The following is an 8,738-nucleotide window of genomic DNA, read 5'->3' as shown; positions in this document are numbered from 1 at the left end:
GGAGGCGGGGCGAGGGAGCGGGCCGCGGGGGCCGGCTCCGGGCTCCCGGGCCGCGGCGGGAGGCGGACAGAGGCGATGTGGGCGCGGGGCGTGGACCAACGGCATGGCGACACGTGGCGGCGGGGTGGAGATTCGGACGTGTCCGTCGGCGGGGGGAGTTTGTCCGGCGGGCGACGATGATGATTTGTATCTAGGTTTTCGGGAGGAAGGGGAAGAAGAAATTCGGGGGTGTCCTTAAATAGGCATAGAGGGAGCTAGGAGAGTCCAAATGAGGTGCGGTTTTCGACCACGCGATCGTGATTGAAAGATCTAGAAGATGGAGAAGGCTTAGGTGGGTTTTGGGCCAAATTGGAGAGGTGTTAGGCTGCAACACACACGAGGCCTTCTCGGTCCCTCGGTTAACCGTTGGAGTATCAAACGAAGTCTAAATGGTACGAAACTTGACAGGCGGCCTACCGGTAGTAAACCAAGGCCGCTTGGCAAGTCTCGGTCCAATCCAGAAATGTTTAATCCCCACACACGAAAGAAAGCTAGAAATGGCCACCGGAGGAGAACGAAGCGCCGGAATGCAAAACGGATAACGGGGAAAATGCTCGAATGCATGCTATGAACACGTATGCAAATGCAATGCACATGATGATATGATATGAGATGCATGACAATGACAACAACACACGGAGACAAAAACCCGAACCCGAGAAAATAAATTAACTTAAAGCCGGAAACGGCAAGAGTTGGAGTACAAATTGGGAAAGTTACATCCGGGGTGTTACAACACTCCACCACTACGAAAGGATCTCGTCGCGAGATCTAGGACTGAAAGAACGCCGGGTACTCAGAACAGAGGTGATCCTCGCGTTCCCAGGTAGCTTCATGGTCGGAATGGTGTGACCACTTGACTTTGAGAAATTTGATTGACTTATTGCGAGTCTTGCGTTCAATCTCTTCAAGAATAGCAACTTGGTGCTCACGATAAGAGAGATCTTCTTGGAGCTCAATGTCCTCAAAGTTGACGGTGCGGTCAGGAGTCTTGAAGCACTTTCGAAGCTGAGAGACATGGAACACGTCATGAACATTTGCAAAGTTTGAAGGAAGCTCGAGTTGATAGGCGAGATCGCCTCTCTTGTTGACAATCTTGAAAGGTCCCACGTATCTGGGGGCAAGCTTCCCTTTGATACCAAAGCGACGAGTACCTTTCATAGGAGAGACGCGGAGGTAAATATGATCTCCGATCTCGAAAGCCAAATCACGGTGCTTGCTATCATAGTAGCTCTTCTGGCAGGATTGGGCTGCTTTGAGGTTATCTCGAATGACTTTGCACATTTCCTCTGCCTTTGTGATTAAGTCATTACCCAAAATCTGACATTCACCGGTTTCAGACCAGTTGAGAGGGGTACGGCACTTCCTGCCATACAGAATTTCAAATGGGGCCTTGCCCGAACTTGCTTGAAAACTGTTGTTGTAGGAGAATTCAGCATAAGGAAGACAATCCTCCCACTTCATGCCGAAGGAGATCACACAAGCCCTGAGCATATCTTCAAGAATCTGGTTGACATGCTCGACTTGACCGCTAGTTTGAGGATGGAAAGCTGTGCTGAAACGAATGTTGGTGCCCATGGCCTTCTAAAAAGAATCCCAAAACTTTGAGGTAAAGATGCTGCCACGGTCTGAAGAGATCACTTGTGGAATACCGTGCAGGGAGACAATTCGAGAGGTATAGAGGTCCGCCAATTGAGCTGCAGTGATCGACTCTTTGATAGGCAGAAAGTGAGCCACTTTGTTGAGTTTGTCGATGACAACGAATATAGCATCATTGCCACGCTTGGACTCTGGAAACCTAGTCACGAAGTCCATTTCAATGTGATCAAACTTCCATTCTGGAATGGCAAGAGGTTGGAGGAGACCAGCTGGCCTTTGGTGTTCTGCCTTCACTCTTCTGCAGACATCACATTCATTCACGAATTGAGCAATCTCGCGCTTCATTTGAGTCCACCAATAAGCCTGCTTGAGGTCCTGATACATCTTCGTACTCCCTGGGTGGATGGAGAGGAGAGAATTGTGAACCTTGTTCAAGATCACTTTACGGAGGTCACCTTTGGGTACAACAATACGATCCTCGAAGAAGAGAGTATCCTTGTCATCAAGGCGGTAGCACTTGTACTTGGGTTGACTCTTGGCAATCCCAATCTTCACCTTTTCACCATAGCATCAAGAAGTTGGGCTTGGTGAATCTGGTCTTCCAAGGTAGGAGAGACTTGAAGGTTGGCGAGGAAACCTTGGGGAACAACTTGCAGGTTAAGTTTGCGGAAAGCTTCACAAAGCTCGGGTTGATAAGGCTTGAGAATCAAACTGTTGCAATAAGCCTTTCTGCTCAATGCGTCAGCAATCACATTGGCCTTGCCTGGAGTATACTCGATACTCATATTATACTCTTGAATTATTTCGACCCATCGAGTTTGCCTGAGGTTGAGATTAGGCTGAGTGAAGATGTACTTGAGACTCTTGTGGTCAGTGAAAATGTCCACTTTTCTTCCCAATAAGAGATGTCTCCAAGTCAAAAGAGCATGCACAACTGCCACCAACTCGAGATCATGAGTGGGGTAGTTCTTCTCATTAGGCTTCAACTAGCGAGAGGTATAAGCAATAACTTTCTTCTCTTGCATCAATACTGCGCCAAGACTTTGGAGAGAGGCATCACAAAAGACCTCGTACAGCTTGGATTCATCAGGCGGAGTTAGAACTGGAGCAGTGATCAATTTCTCTTTCAAAGTGTTGAAAGCAATGTCACACTCCGGAGACCAAACGTACTTGACGTGCTTCTGGAGAAGATTAGAGAGAGGCTTCGCGATCTTAGAAAAGTTTTCAACGAATCTACGACAGTAGCTTGCGAGACCAAGGAAGCTGCGGAGTTGCTTCACGTTCTGAGGAAGTTCCCAATTCACAATTGCAGACACCTTCTCAGGATTCACGGCAATGCCCTTGGCAGAGATGATATGACCAAGATAAAGAACCGCATCGAGCCAAAATTCGCACTTGGAGAACTTGGCATAGAACTTGTGTTCCCTCAGCTTATCAAGAACCAAGCGCAAATGCTTGGCATGATCTTCCTTGTTCTTCGAGAAAACCAGAATGTTATCGAGATAGACCAAAACGAAGTCATTGGTGTAGGCGTTGAAGATGAAGTTCATCATGCGAGAGAACGTCGGAGGAGCGTTGACGAGACCAAAAGACATGACAGTGTATTCATATGAACCATAGCTTGTCCTGAAAGCCGTCTTGGGAATATCTTGCTCACGGATTCAAATCTGATGATAACCCATACGGAGATCAAGCTTGGAGAATACTTGGGCACCTTTGAGTTGTTCAAACAGCTCGTTGATGTTGGGAAGTGGGTATTTGTTCTTGATGGTCTTCTTGTTCAATGGACGGTAATCAACACAAAGTCGGTCCGTTCCATCCTTCTTCTTCACAAAAAGAACACCACAACCCTACGGAGAAGAACTAGGCCGGATGAGACCCATTTTCTCTTGAATATCGAGTTGCTTCTTCAGCTCCTTCAACTCTTCAGGTCCGAGCTTGTAAGGACGTTTGCACACAGGTTCCGTGCCGGGCTCAAGATCAATAATGAATTCAACTGGCCGGTGCGGAGGCATTCTTGGAAGCTCTTCTGGAAAGACGTCTTGATATTCGCAAACGACTGGAATTTGCGAGATAGCATCCAGTTCACCCTTCTCATTGAGAGAAAACAGACGGATAGTATTATCCCGAGCAGCAAAACAATTACATCCTCAGACGAATGAGTCAATTGAATCTGCCTGGCTGCACAATCGAGCTGAGCCTTGTGCTTAGAAAGCCAATCCATCCCGAGAATAAGATCAATATCCGAGTTACCAAGGATCATTGGAGAAGACAGAAACTTGAAATCATCCATCGAGATAGAAATATCCGGAACCTCAAAGTTAGCAAGCAAACATCTACCCGGAGAGACAACTGCTAATGGCTTATGCATAACTTGAGAAAACCACCCATGCTTAGATGCAAAAGGTCTCGAGATAAAACAATGCGATGCACCAGTGTCAAAAAGAACTTTAGCTGGAATATCATTAACAGAGAGGTTACCCATGATGACATCTGATGAATCCTCTGCTTGAGCTGCATTCACCATATTGACCTTGGCATACTTGGGGTTATGCTTGACCACAGCTGTACTTGCCGATCTCACAGGAGGACGAGGAAGACGCCTCTGGTTGAAACACTTGTTGGCATAGTGACCCTTTTGTTGGCACTTGTTGCACGTGACCTCTGAAAGCAGACGGTGATACGGAGCACTCTATCTTGGAGCTTGAGACGAACTCTTGTTCTGAAAGCCAGGGTTGGGTGGGTGGGAAGATCCACTGCCACTTTTGCTCTTCTGCTGATACGGCTGACAGAACGGAGGAGGAGGAAGCCAATACTTCTGCTGCTTGGCCACTTGAGTAGAGGAAGAAGGAGTAACATCTCTGACTCGCTTCTTGGAAGCATCAAACCTCAGTTGAGCAGCCTCTTGCTTCAACGCCATGTTGTAGAACTCATCGTATCTCAAGGGCTCAAAGAGAACAAGAGCTAGCTGAATTTCTTCTCTGAGACCACCCCTGAACTGGTATATCATGCTCTTCTCATCAGGGACGTCCTGCTTGGCAAAGCGGGCGAGCTTCTGAAACAACTTGTTGTAGTCATAGACAGACAAAGAGCCTTGCTTCAGGTTGAGGAAATCCTCACGCTTGCTTTCAACCACGCTCTGAGGAATATGATGAGCTCTGAAATCTCGACGGAATTCATCCCAAGTGAAAACACGTCCACCTCTGGAATCCTTGTACTGCTGGAACCATTCTGCAGCTTGATCTTTGAGTTGGAAGGAAGCGAACTTAACAAAGTCCTCAGGCCTGACGTTACTGCACTCGAAATGCTTGCACAGATCCACAAGCCAATCGTCAGCATCGGTTGCCTCAACACAATTGCTAAAAGTCTTTGGCCCGTTAGCAAGGAACTGGTTGAGTGTAGCAGAATGATTCTGATTGTTGCCTTGATTCCCTTGGTTGCCTTGATTGCGCTCTTGAAGAATTTGCATGATCAACTGTGTGTTTGCATTGGTTGCGGCCATCACAGCTTGCCATGCCTCTGGAGGAGGTGGAGGTGGTGGCGGATCAGGATTCGGAGTCGTGCGCGTTGGAGGAGCCATCCTGAAGAGGTTAACATCCATTGGCACATTGATAGACAAATATTGAAGCTGAATCCAACGGAATGAAAATTGCAATGTATAGTCTTCACATCCGAACAAAAATGAACGAATGCTAAATGACTCAACACATTTTTCTAGACACAACTCGGCCGCTAAAAACGATCAAGCAATGGGGCTCCTAAGGTCGGGGAAGGCTCTGATTACCAACTTGTAACACCCTCGATGCGACTATATCTCCCACGTGTCGAGGCACGACTTAGAGGCGTAATCGCATTGAAGGCATATGTCGCAAGTTAGGTAATCTTCACAACATCCCATGTAATATAGATGATAAAAGGGGAGATAACATAGTTGGCATACACTCGCCACGTCAATAAAGTACATAAATAACAATACATCATCGAAACACTCATGGCCCGACTACGGCGCGAAAATAAAAGAGAACCCAACATGCGACACGGCCCCGATCAACCCCAACCGGGCACCACTACTGATCATCATGAAAGGAAACATAGTATCGTTGAGAGTCCTCGTCGAACTCCCACTTGAGCTCGAGCGCGTCACCTGGAGCAGAATCGTCAGGCCCTGCATCTGGTGTAATAGTAATCTGTGAGCCACAGGGACTCAGCAATCTCGCACCCTCGCGATCAAGACTATTTAAGCTTATAGGTAAGGCAAGGTACAAATATATGGAGCTGTAGCAAGCGACTAGCAAATATGGTGACTATCCTATTCGCAAAAGAGAGCGAGAAGAGGAGGCAAAGCGCGAGCGGGAAACTAGAGAGCAACCTGCGCAAACATTACTCTAACACCGTGTCCACTTCCCGGGCTCCGCCGAGAAGAGGCCATCACGGTAACACACTCAGTTGATTCATTTTAATTAAGTTAAGGTTCAAGTTATCTACAACCGGACATTAACAAATTCCCATCTGCCCATAACTGCGGGCACGGCTTTCGAAAGTTGAAATCCCTGCAGGGGAGTCCCAACTTAGCCCATGACAAGCTCTCACGGTCAACGAAGGAATAGACCTCCTCCCGAGATGTTCCGATCAGACTCGGTATCTCGGTTCTTCAAGACACTTCGACAGGGTAAAACAAGACCAGCAACACCGCCCGAACGTGCCGACAAATCCCGATAGGAGCTGCACATAGCTCTTTCTCAGGGCACACTCAGATTGTCTAAACTTCCGGTAGGCCAGCCCAGAGTTGCCCCTAGTAGCCACCGGCGGCTGACGAGTTGGACCAACACTCAGAGGAGCACTAGCCCGGGGGGGTTTAAAATAAGATGACCCTCGGGCTCCGGAAACCCAAGGGAAAAAGAGGCTAGGTGGCAAATGGTAAAACCAAGGTTGGGCATTGCTGGAAAAGCTTTAATCAAGGCGAACTATCAAGGGGTTCCCATTATAACCCAACCGCGTAAGGAACGCAAAATCCGGGAACATAACACCGATATGACGGAAAACTAGGGTGGCAAGAGTGGAACAAAACACTAGGCGAGAGGCCGAGCCTTCCACCCTTTACCCAGTATATAGATGCATTAAGAGAACAAGAAAATATAATGATATCCCAACAAGTAAATATTGTTCCAACAAGGAACGGCCTTCCATCTTCACCTGCAACTAGCAACGCTATAAGAGGGGCTGAGCAAAGCGGTAACATAGCCAATCAACGGTTTGCTAGGACAAGGTGGGTTGGAGGTTTGACATGGCAATTTGGGAGGCTTGAAAGCAAGTGGTAGGCATCGTAGCATTGGCATAGCAAAAGAGCGAGCATCTAGCAAAGCAAAGGTAGTAGTGATTTCGAGGGTATGATCATCTTGCCTGCAAAGTTGTCAGAGTTGACCGGATCCTCGAAAGCAAACTCAACGGGCTCCTCGTTAGCGAACTCGTCTCCCGGCTCTACCCAAACAATACAAACAAGCAACAAGGACACAATCAACCACGTGCAAGCTCGAACAAAATGATGCAAAGATGATATGCTATGCGGGATGCGATGCGGGATGCATATGCAAGATGTGACAAGGAATGCATGAACCTGGCCTCAACTTGCGAATCCAAGTGTGCCACTAGAAAGATGAGATGAAATTGCTTGAAAACGATATAAAGAACGCCGGAATCGGAGTTACGGTTTGGAAATGGCAAGCAATTCAAATATGACACCGGTCTGCGAGTTACAGCAAGTAGCCATCTAAAAGCAATGAGATGAACATGCTACCTCACCCAAACATGGCATAAAAATACATGGCAGGGATGCATTCATGATGCTTAACAAAAGTCTAGCACTGAGCTACGGCCAATTCATTAATTAACAGGTTCAAACAAGCATGGCAAAAATGCATATGACAAACAGATTTCAGACTTAGTGAAATCAACACTTGTCTGGAATTTCAGATCAGGTAGCACTCTTCGGAGCAACAAAACTACATGCTACAGGACCAGAACATGGCAAAGTAAAGCATGGCATGGAGCTACTCAAAGAGCTTAACAAAAGTCCCTTAGTGACCTTGAGACAAAAGGGATCAGAAAATACAATTGCAAGCATGTGAACATGGCAAAAACATAAGCAGATCACAGACTTAGTGAAAACTGGAACATGCTGAAACAGATATCAAGTAGGCATGTTTACGAGCTCGATGCACTCACTACAGAGCAAGTCATGATAAGATAAGCATACACCCATCAAGAATACACAAAATACAAGCTAGACATGGCAATTACAATAACATAGCATGCACCTATCAACTACAACATCATCCGCAAAATCGCTAACTAGTAGACAATCTGCCCAGATTCACAAAGTAGCAAAAGTAGAGCTCGATTGACTCAAGCTAGGGTGCTCCATAATTGCAAACAAAGGCATGGATGTATAGAGCACTACAAGATTAAAAAAACATCCTTACTGATCATCCTCAAAAGAGGCACAGATCGCTAGGAAATAACATGAACATATGGCCATATGAGATAAACAGATCAAAGACTTAGTGGAAATGCTAAGTCCCTGAAATCAGAATTACCAAGTGCACCACTTTGCAAGCTTGTACTAGTCACCACACACACCACAAAAATACATGGGTTGCACATCTGGAAAGATGGCAAAACCCTTAACAAAACATATGTAGAACTCATGGGCCTATCATGCACACAATAATCATGGAAAAAATGACAAATCTCTAAATGGAGCAGCAGACCTGACAATTATCTCAAGTAGCACTCTTCTAACAGCATTTCGGGCATCAAGATGAACTCAAATGAAAATGATGCAATGGAATTAAATGATGTACTCTCTGAGATGAACATTTTGATATGCTATATGCCAAAAACGGAGCTACGGATGCGGAGATACGACACGATGAACAGGAGCATATGGATCTGGGATTTTTGGGACTTAGAAGAAAAAAACACCTCCCAGATCTAGGGTTTGCACGTGCCCCGAGGTTCGCCGGAAATGGGGAGTGGCCGCCGGAGTTGAGGAGCTTGCCGGCGCGAGGAGGCGAGGCGGTGGTCGGAGGAGGTCACCGGAC

The sequence above is a fragment of the Triticum aestivum genome, chromosome 7A (assembly GCF_018294505.1).
Source record: "Triticum aestivum cultivar Chinese Spring chromosome 7A, IWGSC CS RefSeq v2.1, whole genome shotgun sequence".
NCBI classification, from domain to species: domain Eukaryota; kingdom Viridiplantae; phylum Streptophyta; class Magnoliopsida; order Poales; family Poaceae; genus Triticum; species Triticum aestivum.
This window is presented reverse-complemented; position numbering follows the sequence as displayed.